Raw genomic sequence first — 17,801 nt, 5'->3', positions numbered from 1 at the left:
GTTGTGTAATTTGGCTGGTTTTGACACATGTGCACAACTGTAAGAACAGATGAGCACCTCGTCATGTCCAACAGCTGTGCCTCTCAGTAATCCTGCTCTCCTACGCCTCTTACCGCTGCACCTACTACTAATCCACTAATCACTGTAGGTTAGTCTATCTTTTGTGATATTTGATATAAATTGAATCATTCAATAAGCATCTTTTGTTTGACTTATTTAGTTTGGAATTATTATTTGAGATGCATCCCTGTTGTAGCAATGCCAGTAGTCCATTCCTTTTTACTGTTGAGTAATATTCCATTTTGTAGACATACCATAGTTTGTTTAGCTGTTTGCATATTGGTGGACATTTGGTTTGTCTCCAGTTTTTCACAATTAAATATAAAGCTGCTACAAGCGTTTATGTACAAGCATTTGCACCATCACATGATTTAATTCCTCTTGGTTTGCATGGGGGAGTAGACAGATATTTTTCAAAGCTGTTGCACTATTTTACATGTTTATGAACAGTGTATGAGAATTCCATTTCCTTGTGATGTTAGATACAAAAGTTCTAGATAAAATGTCCGTAATTAAATAATATATGAAAAGCATATGACAAGGCTGTTTATTGTCACTCTGATTATTTAACTTACATGCAGAGCACATCATCAGAAATGCTGGACTGGATGAATTACAAGCTGGAATCAAGACTGCCAGGAGAAATATCAACAGCCTCACATATGTGAATGATACCACTGTAATGGCAGAAAGCAAAGAGGAATTCAAGAACGTCTTGATGATGGTGAAGGAGGAGAGTGAAAAACCCAGCTTAAAACTTAATTTTAAAAAAACTAAGACCATGGCAACTGGTCCCATCACTTCATGGCAGACAGAAGGGTAATGGTGGAAGCAGTGACAGATGTCCTCTTCTTGGGCTCTAAACTCACTGTGAATGGTGACTACAGCCATGAAATTAGAAGAAATTGCTTCTTGGCAGGAAAGCTATGACAAACCTAGACAGGGTGTAAAAAAGCAAAGACATCACATGCCAGCAAAGGTCCACATAGTCAAGGTTACAGTCTTTTCCGTAGTCATGCATGGATTTGAGAGCAGGACAATAAAGAAGGCAGAGTGCCAAAGAATTGATGCTTTCAAACTGTGGTTCTGGAGAAGACTCTTGAGAGTCCCTTGGACTGCAAGGAGATTAAACCAGTCAATCTTAAAGGAAATCGACCCTGAATACTCACTGGAAGGACTGATGCTGAAGCTCCAATACTTCGCCCACCTGATGTGAAGAGCCAACTCATTGGAAAAGATTCTGATGCTGGGAAAGATTGAAGGCAGAAGGAGAAAAGGGTGACAGAGGATGAGATAGTTGGATAGCATTACCAATGCAATGGACATGAACTTGGGCAAACTCTGGGAGACGCTGAGGGACAGGGAGGCCTGGCGTGCTACAGTCCATGGTGTTGTGAAGAGTCAGACATGATCTGGCAACTGAACAACAACAACAAATCAAGTCCAACAATATCAAAAAGCATAATCCATCATGTCCAAATTGAGTTCATCCCAGAAATGCAAGTTTGGTTTAGCAATGGAAATCCATCAACATAATTCACCTAGCTAATTTATTTATCCAGCAACTATTTAATGAATACCTGCCCTATCCCTGAAACTACAGTAGATTTTGGAGACAGCAGTTTAAAAAGTCATTCAAAAATGTAGGGCTAGGGTTAGGGTTAGGGTTAGGGTATGGGGAGGGAGGAGGGAGGAGGGTTCAGGATGGGGAACACAGGTATACCTGTGGCGGATTCATTTCGATATCTGGCAAAACTAATACAATATTGTAAAGTTTAAAAATAAAATAAAATAAATGTAGGCTTTGCAGAGGTCAAAATACAGCACAGTCAAACACATATTGACAAGAGAAACAGAGTGTATGTCAAATGATAATTCCTGTGAACACAAGCGTGACAAGGGTGGAAGATGGAGGGAGCGGTCACACATTTAGACGGAGTGGTCACTTCTATCAATGGCTTCAATCTAGATGCACTTGATTTAATGGTGACTAGGACTTGCTTGGTTCTGAAGGGTTTAGCCCACTTTCTAAAATCCTTAAACACTATCCCCTGCCTCCTAACCAATCAGTTAACTAAGTAAAAGTCCTTAAACAAAATGGAAAAGTGCAGAGAATACTGACTCTGTGGTCAGATACAATTGTTCATCAATCACTTACCGAGTGACTAGAAGGGGTAAGTCATCTAATCAACCCAAGCATTAATTTCCATATCCATAAAATGATGCTAAGTTCTTCATGGTTACTGTAAAGCCTAAGTACAAAATATTGATGAAAGGATTAAAAGATTAAATGATAGTAAATAACTAGCAAAATTGTGGTTTAATTGACTGTCTTTTCCTTTTAGAATTAAACACACTAGATTTTTTTTTTTTGAAGACTCAAAACTTTTACTGGATAAAAATGTAGCTTATTGTTTCAAGATATTGACTTGTTTTCATAGTACCCATTAAATTCTGAAGAAAAAAGAATTTATTCTGAGCAAAGCTAAAAATCATTAGAAACTTGGGAAATATATTATTTGCATCTAAAACCAAGAACCATCCCATCAGCAGGATTCACTTCATACTTAGTTCACAACAACTTCAATGGGTTTAACAGAGGAACTTCAAGGGCAGAAACACACTTAAAATATTCTCAAGCAAGCTTTGATCCAAAAGGAAAAAAAAAGTGTACTGAAATGGTTTTTGGATAATTGATACAAATTAAACTAAGCTTTCAGTCAATACTGTAATTACCAGGGTAATGAACAGTGAAAAAAAGAATATCAGTTGGTGCATATAAATTCAAGTTAAGTTTCATGGTGAGGCTCAGAACTACATCTATTCACCTGTCAGAGAAAATGTAGATAGAACATCTTACCTAATCAGTCCTTTATATCTTAACTTCTATGATCCGAAGTCCCAATTCTACTTTATGTAATTTTTATCATTCTTCCACTTTCAGTAAAAAGGACTCAGTTAATTGTTAAAGATGTACTCTTGTGTTATATGTTAATAGTTTTGAAATTTTAAAAATTGCACATGGTTTGTATTATTCTTTATAGTAATGGTCAATTTAACTTCTAAAAATATACTGTGAATTTCCATTTGTTTTTATTATTTTTCCCTGTTATTTGTGAATCTTTTAAATTTACTTTATTAATTATCATGTCTATCATGTCATTGCCATTTCAGTTTTCCTTTAAAATGTTTAGATTTTTTCTAATCAATATTTAATAGTATGCATATATATGTGTGTATGTGTGTGTATGTGTGTGTGTGTGTATATATATATATATATATATATATATATATATATATAAAGGATGAGATAGTATACACACACACATATATATGCCAGAATCCTGGCGTGGGTTGCCATTCCCTCCCCCAGGGGATCTTCCCGACCCAGGGATCAAACCAGGTCTCCTACATTGCAGGTATACTCTCCACCATCTGAGCCCCCAGGGCAGCCCAATATAATACAAATACCCACCGGCTTTGTATCTGTCTCACAAATCCATGAGAAGGAAAACTACTTGAGAGAACCATTTTTTATTCACTTAATCTATGTTATTTCTAGCACATAGAAAAATTCCTAGCCAGTAATTGTTTTATAAGATTTAAAGATCCTTTTGAGGGAGGGACACGGCACACTAACACTTGGATGGGTGAAATCAGGACTCTGCTGCCTACAGCTATGGGAAATAAGCCTTCCAGGCAGGGCCATGCAAGGAGTTCCCCTTGGGACTGGGAGCTAGAGAGCTGGAGCTGGAGCGGACAGCTTCCTTATAACAAGCAGGGTGAGGCCAGCCAGGCTCTGTGACTGCCCTGTGGACTGGCTTCTCTGGATAATTTTAAAGACTCGGAGGCAGAAGGCCTGTCCCCAGTTGTTCCGCTGGGGAGATTACGGCTTGGGCATAGTGCCTGGGGAGGGTGGGAGCTCGATAAGACAAGAAGGTGTTCAGTTCAGCTCAGTTCAGTTGCTCAGTCATGTCCGACTCTTTGCGACCCCATGAATCGCTGCACACCAGGCCTCCCTGTCCATCACCAGCTTCCGGAGTTCACTCAGACTCACGTCCATCGAGTCAGTGATGCCATCCAGCCATCTCATCCTCTGTCGTCCCCTTCTCCTCCTGCCCCCAATCCCTCCCAGCATCAGAGTCTTTTCCAATGAGTCAACTCTTCGCATGAGGTGGCCAAAGTATGGAGTTTCAGCTTCAGCATCATTCGTTCCAAAGAAATCCCAGGGCTGATCTCCTTCAGAATCCACTGGTTGGATCTCCTTGCAGTCCAAGGGACTCTCAAGCGTCTTCTCCAACACCACACTTCAAAAGTATCAATTCTTTGGCGCTCAGCTTTCTTCACAGTCCAACTCTCACATCCATACATGACCACTGGAAAAACCATAGCCTTGACTAGACGAACCTTTGATGGCAAAGTAATGTCTCTGCTTTACAATATGCTATCTAGGTTGGTCATAACTTTCCTTCCAAGGAGCAAGAGTCTTTTAATTTCATGGCTGCAATCACCATCTGCAGTGATTTTGGAGCCCCCAAAATTACAGTCTGACACTGTTTCTACTGTTTCCCCATCTATTTCCCTTGAACTGATGGGACCAGATGCCATGATCTTCGTTTTCTGAATGTTGAGCTTTAAACCAACTTTTTCACTCTCCTCTTTCACTTTCATCAAGAGGCTTTTTAGTCCCTCTTCACTTTCTGCCATAAGGGTGGTGTCATCTGCATATCTGAGGTGATTGATGTTTCTCCCGGCAATCTTGATTCCAGCTTGTGCTTCTTCCAGCCCAGCGTTTCTCATGATATACTCTGCATATAAGTTAAATAAGCAGGGTGACAAGATACAGCCTTGACATACTCCTTTTCCAGTTTGGAACCAGTCTGTTATTCCATGTCCAGTTCTAACTGTTACTTCCTGATTATGTCTCCTTAATCAGCTGCTCAAGGAAGAAAACTGACCAGTGTCTAGCCACTGCCTCCAAACTGGATCAAAATTTAAAATTTTTTAACATAATTTTAATTATATTACAGTAGTAAATGTTCAATATATATTTGCTGAATGAGTTGTTTAAAGTTGAAAATTATGGTACACTTTTGAAATCGAAAAGTTTGTCTTGTCTTATATGTTTTAGGGCATAAATAAAGCCTTGTAGATATGATTAGAATGAACATCACAACTTTATGCAATATACTTATACATTGTTAGTTTTCACATATAAACATCCTCCTATGTCCACTGTCTCAGATGGAATTTAGAAAAATTTCCTTGAGTGTCAAATGTTCCTTTCAAAAGTTGTTTTGAACTGAAATTCATTTGTTAATTGATTAAGGAGAATTATTAGTCATGATATTGAGACTTCTCAACTTCAAAAATGGTATGTGTATCAGTAGCTACTGCTGTGTAACAGATCAATCCAAAATTACTGACTTTAAACAACAATAGTGCATTATTTCTCATAACTATGTTTTGGATGAGCACAACTGGTGATTGTTTTATTCCATACAGCATCTTCTGGGGTTTCTCACAGTCTGTGTTCAGCAGGAAGCTTCACATCACTGCTATGTCTGCCACTTAATGATGGCTCTCAGCTAGAAACTCAGGTCATTCTCCAGAAGGTTCTTCATTCCCCAGCACCTCTTCTCCACATGTCCTCACCAAAACATAGCACAGACTTTGTTATACAACAGCTGGCTTGCAAGAGGACAAGCCCTAATGCATAAAACATTGCATCAGGGTCAAACTTCCTGCTAGCTCATGGGCCAAATCATGTCACATGACAAACTCCAAGTCACGGTGATGAACAAAAAGATGACTTGAGAAGGAAGAGTAGTAAGATCACACTGCATATGAGCATAGATATTCAGGAGGAACTTATGGGCATTAAACAGTCTAACATGGTGGTTCCTTTGACTAAAAATTATTCACATACCTTCCAAAACCAAACTATACCAATAACCCAGAACTTTCACCACTCTCATCTCTGTTACAGAATCAGTCTCAGGCTCAACCTTGAAGTCCAGGTTGTCATCTAAATTAAGTACAGATAGAAATGAATTTCCAGAGGTGCAGATTCTCTTGATCCAGAGATCTGTTAACTAAAAAAGACTGTGTGTCTCACACACTTAAAATACAATGATGTGACAAGATAACAGTATATATTCTCATTGAAAATGGGGCAATGTGGTGAATAAGCAGTAGTTACTAATCCATAACAATTCTGAAATCCACTAGTCACATGCCACTGATTTCCCATACTCCGGGTTCAGCTTTCACTCAGATTTCCTGTTTTGATTGGCAATATATTTCTTAAAGGGAAACAACAAGCACCAACAATCAAGGAAAAATTAAGAATGTACATTCATGAGAAGGAACATCATTTAAAAATCAGTCTATAGAGACAGCAGAGTTATTGGTGATTTACAGAACCAGAGAAGGGTTCATATCCAGGTTACATGAAAAATATCTCCTACAAACCAATAAGTAAGAAGACAACCCAGCAGACATATGGAAGAGAGAAGCAGCTCAAAAACAGAGGAACTCCAAATGGCCAAAAACAAACAAAAAAAAACAAAGAAATACATACAATTAATAATCAACAAGTGAACTTTTAAAATTAATTAATTTATTTTAATTGGAGGATAATTTCTTGACCATATTGTGGTGGTTTCTTCCGTACACTGACGTGCATCACCCACAGGTGTACATACACACAATGAACTAACAGTATAAAATCACTGCAAAGGCTGATACAGAATAGACTGACAAGGGTGCCCAGTTTTGGTCAGGCAAGGTGAAAATCTGCTGCACACCATAGTGCCCATACTTAGTAATACTGTATCGTGTTCTTAAAAATTCTCTGAGTGTTAATCTTACCTTGAGCATACTTATCACAAAAAAGTAAATAAATAAAGAGGGAGGAAGGAAACTTTGACAGGAAAAGGAGACGTGTATGTCTCTGATAGTTGGTTTCATGGATGTACGTGTGAAAGTCGCCTGACTCTCACACATACATCATGTGCGACTCTTTGCGAGTCCATGCAATTCTCCAGGCCAGAGTACTGGAGCGGGCAGCTTTTCCCTTCTCCAGGGGATCTCCCCAACCCAGGGGTCGAATCCAGGTCTCCTACACTGCAGGCGGATTCTTTCCAGCTGAGCCACCAGGAAGCCCTCAGGGATGTATACTCACCTCCAAACTTGTCCAGGTGTATATATTAAATATGTAAACATGTAGAATACCTCTGCATCATCCATTGAAATTGAAAATATCCATATTCCTGTTGTTGTTGTTTAGTTGCTAAGTCATGTGTGACTCTTTTGACACCCCATGGTCTGTAGCTTGCTGGTTTCCTCTGTCCATGGGACTCTCCAGGCAAGAATACTGGAGTGGGTTGCCATTCCCTTCTCCAGGGCATCTTCTCAACTCAGGGATCAAAACTGGGTCTCCTGCGACTCCTGCAGTGCAGGCAGCTTCTTTAGCCCTGAGCCACAGGGCTTTGGAGTTGGGTGAAATCTTCAGTCCAGACCCTCCATCTTCATCCTACTAGCCAGAAATACCAATGCTTTCATGGTACTTCAGGCAAATACAACAAGCCCTCCTCCTCATCTAGTGCCAGACAGCTAGGGCACAGGTGCCTTGGAACAGCACCTCTACCACTCTCTTCTCAAGTTTCCAAAGAGTCCACTTCCAAGCATCCACTCACTACTTTAATTTCATATTTATTTACTGAAGAAACTTAAAGTGTGAAAAAAAAACTATTTCCTTATACAATTAAAAGAATATAAAATGAAGTAACAATTGGGATATTTTGCCATCAAGCTGGCAAAAAAACAAAGATCAAAAATTCTCAGCATTAGCAAGGCTGTGTAAACTGGCTATTCTGATACAAAAGAGCCACTACAAGCAGTAAAGCCCTCTTGGGAGGCAATGTGAAGTAACTAATAGGCTTCCCAGGAGGCACTAGTGCTAGAGAACCCACCTGTCAATTCAGGAGACATAAGAGGCTTGGGTTTGATCCCTGTATCAGGAAGATCTGCTGGTGGAGGGCATAGCATCCCAATCCAGTATTCTTGTCTGGGAAATCCCATGGACAGAGGAGCCTGGTGGGCCACAGTCCATGGGGTCACAAAGAGTTGGACATGACTGAAGCAACTTAGCAACACAAACAGAGTAACTGACAAAATCTGTATGCAAACTCTTTCCACAATAAAACTATTTCTAAAAATCGCTTCTAAGGCACACAGTACAGGTGTGCAAAGACGGATCACCACCATCAGCTTCATGGGAATAAAAACATCTCTGAGCATGCACCGTATTTGTTATTATGAGTGAGGCAGGCACTGCCTCATCCTCGTGGCACAGGTGAGGGAAGTGGGCACAGAGGTACGAAGTGGCTCATCTCAGGGTTCACACTTCTTACAGCAGCAGTTACAACACTGAGACAGCCCCCTCCTGCTGGCACGGAGGACACGAGCCTGTCTACCCAGGCAGGGGCACGGGTTTCATCCCTGGTCCAGGAAGACTCCTCATGCCGCGTGCCTAGGTCCACATGCCACAACCACTGAGCCCAAATACCCTAGAGCCCACGCGCTGCAACTACAGACGCCTGTGTGCCGAGAGCCCACGCGCGGCAACAAGAGGAGCAAGGAGAGAAAGGAGATTTAAAAATAAAACACGATCCTGAAATGCTGCAAAGAGGCTAAATGCCCATTTACAGAGATGGTTAAACAGTATCTCCTCCAGAACGCCACAGAGCTTCTACAGCTGGTGAGCCTGACCTCGAGGAACTAACCTGAACAGATTTTCAACACAAGATAGGCTACAGAGACTTGTTTATAATACCGTCTCATGTACGGCGTGTGTGTATGTGGCATCTCCATCTCCTCCCTCAGTGTGTACACACGAGAGAAGTGGCAGGCACTTCACAGACACTAACAGCGGCTATCTGGGGTGCAGGGGAGAATTCGGAAGGATGACCTTTGGATGGGAGATCACCCGTTTGACTATACTCATATACAGCAATGTTGCAATCTTAATTTAATGATAGAGTTGCATTCATTTACAACTTTTACATTGAGGTAAAAATAAAGCAAAACAAATCTAAGTTAAATTGTGGTATCTTTTCATGTATCTTATCCTCTAAGCCTAAATCCATTGTTTGCAGAGATTCTGAATAGACTGTACTTTGAAGCTGCAATCTGTTCTTCCACACGTGGAATTCAGAATCCCCCATGTTTGCGTCTTCAGTCTTTGAAGTAAACTCTCTGACCTTCTGGGCCACCGAGGGATGGATAAACAAGAGAGAACACAGACCCTCCTTTCACGTCTTCCCTTCCATCTGTGAATCAGGAAAAGGGCAGGGGGCACCGCAGCTTGGGATCACGTGACCCAGATCCCGCAGCAGCAAAGCTCCTCTCTACTGGCCCCTCTGTCAGTCTGCCCATATAACATCTGCTGGGCACAAGTCTCGTTTACTCTCAGAACTAATCATTCCTGTTTACAAATGACATATTTCACCACTCACCTGTAGAACACTGCTTACGCACTGTTCCAACTCACAAACTATGAATCTGAAAGGCAACTTTCCATAAACGTAAAATGGTTACCCTTCCCCTAGTTCCCTCTCTGTGGCAAAGAGTATTTCTACCTTATATTTAACAACAAACAAGGCAAGTCAAAGCAGCCGGTTATCATGGAAATAGTCTTGAGAATTTTCTAAGACTGGCTCCCCAGAGCAGGACATTTTGAACAAAGTGAAGCAAAACACTTTAGAACAGAGGTTAAACAGGTTTCATCACAATGGTAGTCGTACAGTTGTGAAGTGAATAGGAAAAAGCTGAAATTGTAGAGAAGTGAGGAAATAAACAGAAAGAGTCCCAAGATCCTTCTTTATGCTGTGTCTACCATCAGGCAAGGAAAGGAGAGGGAACTGGAGTTGAAAGGCAGGCACTGTATTTTAAGGAATATTATTTTACATGTTTATAAGCTCATAAACGCCACATTAACTGACATAAACAGGCATGCTTTGTGGGATTCTTACTTGAGTAGATCTTCTTTTCTTTCATGAAGATGCCCTAGAACTCCTAATGGATAGGTAGTGAGAGCTGGAGAAGAGCATGCTCCTAAAATAAATACCAAGGGAGAAGGGACACAAAGTCCACAGAGAACTTCTCAGAAGTAACCATGAAATTAAAAGATGCTTACTCCCTGGAAGAAAAGCCATGACAAACCAGACAGCATATTGAACAGTAGAGACATAATTTTGCTGACAAAGGTCTGTATAGTTAAAACCATGGGGTTTCCAGTAGTCAAATACACATGTGAAAGTTGGACCATGAAAAAGGCTGAGCGCAGTCTTCAGTTCTTATTGATGCTTTTGAACTGTGGTACTGGAGAAGATTTTTGAGAGGCCCTTGGACCTCACGAAGATCAAACCAGTCAATCCTAAGCAATCAACCATGAATATTCATTGGAAGGGCTGATGCTGAAGTTGAAGCTCCTATACTTTGATTATCTGATGCAAAGAGCCAACTCATTGGAGAAGACCCTGATGCAGGGAAAGATGGAAGGCAGGAGGAGAAGGGGATGACAGAGGATGAGCTGGATGGATGGCATCATCGACTCAATGGAAATGTGTTTGAGCAAACTCCGGGAGACGGTGAAGGACGGGAGAGCCAGGCGTGCTACAGTCCAGGGGTTGTTCCAAAAGAGCTGGACAGGACTGAGTAACTGAACAGCAACAGCAACCCTTCACTTTACCTGAATTGGATCTGAAATTCTAAGATACAGCTTGAAGTTTTGGATGTCTGTATGAACCAGAGGAAACAAATTACACTCGGAAATGATGATTCAAGAGAAAATTCAGACCTTCCTGTCTTATTTAACCTTTCATCTATGTAAATGGATATCATACACATGCACACACATACATTAATGTGTGTTATATGTCTGTTGTTTGGCTAGATATGCAGAGAGATAGATAGGATCTGAAAGAGGGAAAAAGAAAAACAGAAAAATATATACAAAATTATGGAGCAAAGAAAGGATATACTTTAATTCTTTCAAAAATATACACTTTCAGACTCCCCTGGTGGCTCGGTGGTAAAGAATCCGCCTGACAAGGCAGGAGACACGGGTTTGATCCCTGGTCTGGGAGGACACCACGTGTCGCAGAGCAGCTAAGCCTGGGAACCCAACTGTTGAGGCCACATCTGCTTGAGCCTGTATTCAACAAGAGAAGCCACTGCAGTGAGGAGTCATCACACCGGAGCTGAGAGAAGCGCCCACCTGATGCAACTAGAGAAAAGCTCACACAGCAACAAAGACCCAGCACAGTCAAAATAAAGAATACTATATAAAAAGCAGGTTTCCCTGGTGGCTCAGATGGTAAATTTCTTAGTTCACATACTGTCGAAGCCTAGCTTGGAGAATTAGGAGCACTACTTTGCAAGCATGTGAGATGAGTGCAATTGTGCAGTAGTTTGAGAAGGAAATGGCAGCCCACTCCACTACCCTTGCCTGGAAAATCCCACAGATGGAGGAGCCTGGTAGGCTGCAATCCATGGGGTCGCAAAGAGTCAGACACGACTGAGTGACTTTACTTTGAACATTCTTTGGCATTGCCTTTCTTTCGGATTGGAATGAAACTGACCTTTTCCAGTCCTGTGACCACTGCTGAGTTTTCAAAATTTGCTGGCATACTGAGTGCAGCACTTTCACAGCATCATCTTTTAGGGTTTGAAATAGCTCAGCTGGAATTCCATCACCTCCACTAGCTTTGTTTGTAGTGATACTTGACTTAGCACCCCAGAATGTCTGGCTCTAGGTGAGTGATCACAATGTCATGGATTAAGATCTTTTTTGTACAACTCTTATGTGTATTCTTGCCACCTCTTCTCAATATCTTCTGCTTCTGTTAGGTCCATACCACTTCTGTCCTTTATTGTGCCCATCTTTGCATGAAAAGTTCCTTTGGTATCTCTAATTTTCTTGAGATCTCTACTCTTTCCCATTCTATTGTTTTCCTCTATTTCTTTGCATTGATCACTGAGGAAGGCTTTGTTATCTCTCCTTGCTATTCTTTGGAACTCTGCATTCAGATGGGTATATCTTTCCTTTTCTCCTTTGCTTTTCACTTCTCTTCTTTTCTCAGCTACTTGTAAGGCCTCCTCAGACAGCCATTTTGCCTTTTTTCATTTCTTTTACCTGGGGATGATTTTGATCACTGCTTCCTATACAATGTTATGAACCTCTATCCATAGTTCTTCAGGCACTGTCTATCAGATCTAATCCCTTAAATCTATTGGTCTCTTCCACTGTATAATCATAAGGGATTTGATTTAGGTCATACCTGGATGGTCTCGTGGTGTTCCCTACTTTCTTCATTTAAGTCTGAATTAGGAAATAGGAGTCCATGATCTGAGCCACAGTCAGTTCCTGGTCTTGTTTTTGCTGACTCTATAGAGCTTCTCCATCTTCAGTTGCAAAGAATATAATCAATCTGCTTTTGGTATTGACCTTCTGGTGATGTCCATGTGTAGAGTTGTCTCTTGTGTTGTTGGAAGACAACACAAGTTGTCTTTTGTGTTTGCTATGACCAGAGCATTCTCTTGGGAAAAACCTGTTAGCCTTTTCCCTGCTTCATTTTGTACTCCAAGACCAAACTTGCCTGTTACTCCAGGTATGTCTTGACTTCCTACTTTTGCATTCCTGTCCCCTATGATGAAAAGGACATCTTTCTTTGGTGTCAGTTCTAGAAGGTCTTGTAGGTCTTCATAGAACTGTTCAGCTTCAGTTTCTTTGGCATTAGTGGTTAAAGCATAGACTTGGATCTCCGTGATACTGAATGGTTTGCCATGGAAACAAACAGATCATTCTGGCATTTTTGAGACTGAATCCAAGTACTGCATTTCAGACTCTTTTATTGACTATGAGGGCTACTCCATTTCTTCTAAGGAGTTCTTGGCCGTAGTAGTAGATATGATGGTCATCTCCATTATAATGGTCTCCAAGCTAGGCTTCAATTGTACATGAACCAAAAACTTCCAGATGTTCAAGCTGGATTTAGAAAAGGCAGAGGAACCAGAGACCAAATTGCCAACATCTGCTGGATATGATCCAGCAAGAGAATTTCAGAAAAACATCTACTTCTGCTTCATCAAGTATACTATAGTCTTTGACTGTGGCTCACAACAAACTGGAAACTTCTTAAAAAGATGGGAAATCCAGACCACCTTACCAGCCTCCTGAGAAAACTGTATGCAGGTCAAGAAGCAACAGTTAGAACCAGACATGGAACAGAGGACTGGTTCCAAACTGGGAAAGGAGTATATCAAGGCTGTGTATTGTCACCCTGCTTATTTAACTTATATGCAGAGTACATCATGAGAAACACTGGGCTGGATGAAACAGAAGCTGGAATCAAGATTGCTGGGAGAAATATCAATAACCTCAGATATATCAATAACCTCAGATGACACCACCCTTATGGCAGAAAGCAAAGAGGAACTAAAGTGCCTCTTGGTGAAAGAGGAAAGTGAAAAGGCTGGCTTAAAATTCAAATATTCAAAAAACTAAGATCATAGCATCTGGTCCCATCACTTCATGGCAAATAGATGGGGAAACAATGGAAACAGTGAAAGACTTTACTTTCTCCAAAATCACTGCAGATGGTGACTGCAGCCATAAAATTAAAAGATACTGGCTCCTCGGAAGAAAAGCTATGACCAACCTAGTCAGTGTATTAAAAATCAGAGACATTCCTTTGCCAACAAAGGTCTATATAGTCAAAGCTATGGTTTTTCCAATAGTCATGTATGCATGTGAGAGTTGGCCTATAAAGAAAACTGAGTGCTGAAGAACTGATGCTTTTGAAGTGTGGTGTTGGAGAAGACTCTTGAGAGTCCCTTGGACTGCAAGGAGATCAAATCAGTGAATCCTAAAGGAGATCAGTCCTTGGAAGGACTGATGCTGAAGCTGAAGCTCCAATACTTCGGCCACCTGATGTAAAGAACTGACTCATTGGAAAAGACCTTGATGGTGGGAAAGGTTGGGAGGAGAAGTGGGGGGAGGGGAGGGAACAACAGAGGACGAGATGGTTGATGGCATCACCGACTCTATGGACATGAGTTTGAGTGAGGTCCAGGAGATGGTGAAGGACAGGGAAGCCTGGCATGCTGCAGTTCAGTCAGTTTGGTCAGTTCAGTCGCTCAGTCGTGTCCGCTCTTTGCAACCCCATGAATTGCAGCACGCCAGGCCTGTCCATCACCAACTCCCAGAGTTCACTCAAACTCACAGTGCTGCAGTTCACAGGGTTGCAAAGAGTCAGACACATCTGAGCAGCTGAATGATGACAACAACAGACGGTAAAGAATAGCCTGCAACGCAGGAGACCGCGGCCGTTCCCTGGGTCGGGAAGATCCCCTGGAGAAGTGAATAACGCAGGAGACCGCGGCCGATCCCTGGGTCGGGAAGATCCCCTGGAGAAGTGAATAACGCAGGAGACCGCGGCCGATCCCTGGGTCGGGAAGATCCCCTGGAGAAGTGAATAACGCAGGAGACCGCGGCCGATCCCTGGGTCGGGAAGATCCCCTGGAGAAGTGAATAACACAGGAGACCGAGTCAATCCCTGGGTCGGGAAGATCCCCTGGAGAAGTGAATGGCTACCCAGTGCAGTATTCTTGCCTGGAGAATTCCATGGACAGAGGAGCCTCGCAGGGTACAGTTCAGGGGGTTGCAAAGAGTCAGACATGACTGAGCAACTAACACTTTCACTTTAATATAAAAAGTATATGGCAAAAAATATATACTCTCTAAAAAGATAGAATTATGAATGTTTCTCAGTTTTGCTGTGCTTTTTAAAATATTTTCTATATTTTAATAATGTCCTAGAGTTATATCCATTATCAGAAAATAATGCTTTAAATACTTTTAAAAATGATCTTTTCTTCAATTAGCTATTTTTCTAGCTGAAAGACTAATTATACTTGTGTTTATACTTAAACTCATAAGAATCCTATAATCCTGAAAAACTAAGAAAACCAGTTTCTGAATTTTTTTTTCTTTCAAGTACTCAAAAGTGACTTTTGAAACTGTTGTGAATATGCTTCTAAAAGTTTGCAATACTCGACCTGATTAAAAATTTGTCTTGTTAAATAGTAATGAAATACCCAGTATTGGTTACATATAGGAAAATAGGGTCAGTGACTGTAAACTGATAAACACTTCCTGGATAGCAAGTTGGAAATAATGACTAAAATTTCAAATACCCATATCCTACCATTCAAAAATTCTACTGCTAAAATTATTATTAATAAATCTCATATGGATGTGCTTTATAGCACTGGTTTAACAACAAATATCTGGAAATAACTTGAAATAAAGTATTCCTCAACAAAAGACATATATAAACTAGAGCTTATATTCCTAGAAAATAATAATAAGCTGTTAAAAAGAACAAGCTGTATTTTATGGATATTAATATGGGAAAAGTTTAAGTGAGAAAAGTAAGGCTCAAAATAATATACCTGATGTGACCTCAGTTATGAGTATTTAGAAGAATATACAGAGATAAGAATAGATGTAACATTATATGCCAGTTTGAACACTGTATTTTCTGAATGAATCCCAAGAAATTATTAACAGTGGTTTTCTTTAGGGAGAAGAATGGCAAGGAGAAAAATTAGAAAGAAAAATTTCAGTATTTGTTTTCTTTTAATTTGCCTTTCACGTTTCACTTATGTCTTTTTTGTATAAGCCTTTTATTGAATATCTAACAATTATAAATATTTAAGCATTTAAAAATAAAGGTGGATAAAACTGACATAGCATATGCAGCAGCTTTCATGAATCTATATAAATATATGTTCATTTATCTACATAAATATATGAATAATACATATGTGTGGCTATATGTATATATATATATAAAATGTACAGGAAATTTCATATATATAAGGGAATGTTCACATGCATATATATGAAATACAGAGTTAATAGCTACCTTATCGAATTAATTATTTTACCAACCCATATTTAATTTTTAAAATTTTCCTATAAATAACTTGTTTTCATGTGATTCCCTTCCAAGAAAAAAAGGAATCTAGCTCCACCCCAGGGGAATGTATTCAGATGAATGTGTCACAGGTTAAAATATAACAAAATTAATTATTATTTCTCCTACATTTTATTAACCTGGACATTTTTCTCGCTTGAGAACACACAGTGTGCTGAATTTATGGCACACAATCCTGTTTCAGAGAAATAAAGCATCTTATATTATTTTTAATTCATTGAAGTATAATGGATAATAAATTATTTAGTTTAATTAAAACCTCTTTATCAGATGGGCATTTATCCATGACATTGTTATGCACAACTGGTGTTCTGCAGAAGGCATCATTTTCCATTCTCTTCTCATTTCATTCACAGGTTCTTTTAATTGCATTTCAAATTACATCTATCTCCACAAAGTCATACTATAAACTCATCAGATATTTGTGCCTACTCCTTTACCTTGCTGCTGCTGCTGCTGCTGCTAAGTCGCTTCAGTCGTGTCCGACTCTGTGCGACCCCATAGACGGCAGCCCACCAGGCTCCCCCGTCCCTGGGATTCTCCAGGCAAGAACACTGGAGTGGGTTGCCATTTCCTTCTCCAATGCAGGAAAGTGAAAAGTGAAAGTGAAGTCGCTCAGTCGTGTCCGACTCTCCGAGACTCCATGGACTGCAGCCCACCAGGCTACTCCGTCCATGGGACTTTTCAGGCAAGAGTGCTGGACCTTAGGCACTAAAAATTTCTCTTCTATTCGCTTTTAAGTTCATCCTTTTTGCTTTATGTTTGAATGGAGAAACCAAGGAACTCTAAAATATGGTATTTAAAAGGTTGGAAACGACTGGCCTGACTTGAAGCCCAGCTCTGCATTTGGGAAAATTACTTATTTTCTGTAAGACCCAGTTTGTTTTCTCATCTACAGTATGAGGGTAATGATGGTTTTTAAATACAGTGCAGAAACACATGCAAGAAATAATGTCTGATAATGTCTTGAAATAGATTTTCATTTGGGGCACGGGAGGACAGAGGAGTGAGAGGAGGTGAATGTAGCCTTTTAGCACTAAAATGTTAGGCTGGGAGTCTGGAGGTTCTGCTAGAACATCATCCAGACTCTGGCAGCAGAGTCTACTTCCCTCTGAGCATGAGGATCCCCTGATTCTACAGGCTTCCACCTCCCCCTTCCGTGCCCTCCCCTTGAAAGCTCACTAAAGCCTCATTCTTAACATTATTTTAAATTGCCTTAATTTTAAAACTTTGCCAGATTCTTATATTCTTCATTGAAATATTGTAGTAAAGACTGGGAAATTAAAGGGATCAAGGTGTGTAAGGACCTATAAGGTGCCAGAAAGGAGTATTTTACTAAGATTCTATGAGGAGGCAGGGAAAAGAATTACAATACATACAACAAGGCAAAAATACATTATTGAATTCCTCATAGACATGTGTCTTTTTCCCCAAAGATTTTCTCCTCTTCAACAGCTTCAACTCTCTCGTCTCCCTTCCTAACTTGACCTGGGGGGAAAATATCTCTTAACCTTAGCTTTTTGGTTCCTTATTCAGCGAAACAAAATTTGATAACTGGCTAAAAGCATGGCCTCTGTCTCTCCTCAAGCGATGACTTGGTGCTTCGACCACAGTGAGAGCACCTGGCCCCGCTGTCCTTCTCACTGCTCCAGGGCGCAGAACTGACATGTC

General features: G+C 40.5%; 1 long non-coding RNA gene across 1 annotated transcript in view; it reads right to left on the bottom strand.

The window, feature by feature from the left end:
* Nucleotides 1-504: 504 nt before the first annotated feature.
* The window catches only part of LOC129626135 (uncharacterized), a 168,643-nt gene continuing 151,346 nt past the window's right edge, over nucleotides 505-17,801 (bottom strand). Inside the window, exon 5 of the long non-coding RNA XR_008701788.1 lies at nucleotides 505-995. This is a non-coding gene — a long non-coding RNA (uncharacterized LOC129626135). The remainder of the gene's footprint in view (nucleotides 996-17,801) is intronic.

This window comes from Bubalus kerabau, chromosome 13 (genome assembly GCF_029407905.1).
Source record: "Bubalus kerabau isolate K-KA32 ecotype Philippines breed swamp buffalo chromosome 13, PCC_UOA_SB_1v2, whole genome shotgun sequence".
NCBI lineage: Eukaryota > Metazoa > Chordata > Mammalia > Artiodactyla > Bovidae > Bubalus > Bubalus kerabau.
This window is presented reverse-complemented; position numbering and strand designations above follow the sequence as displayed.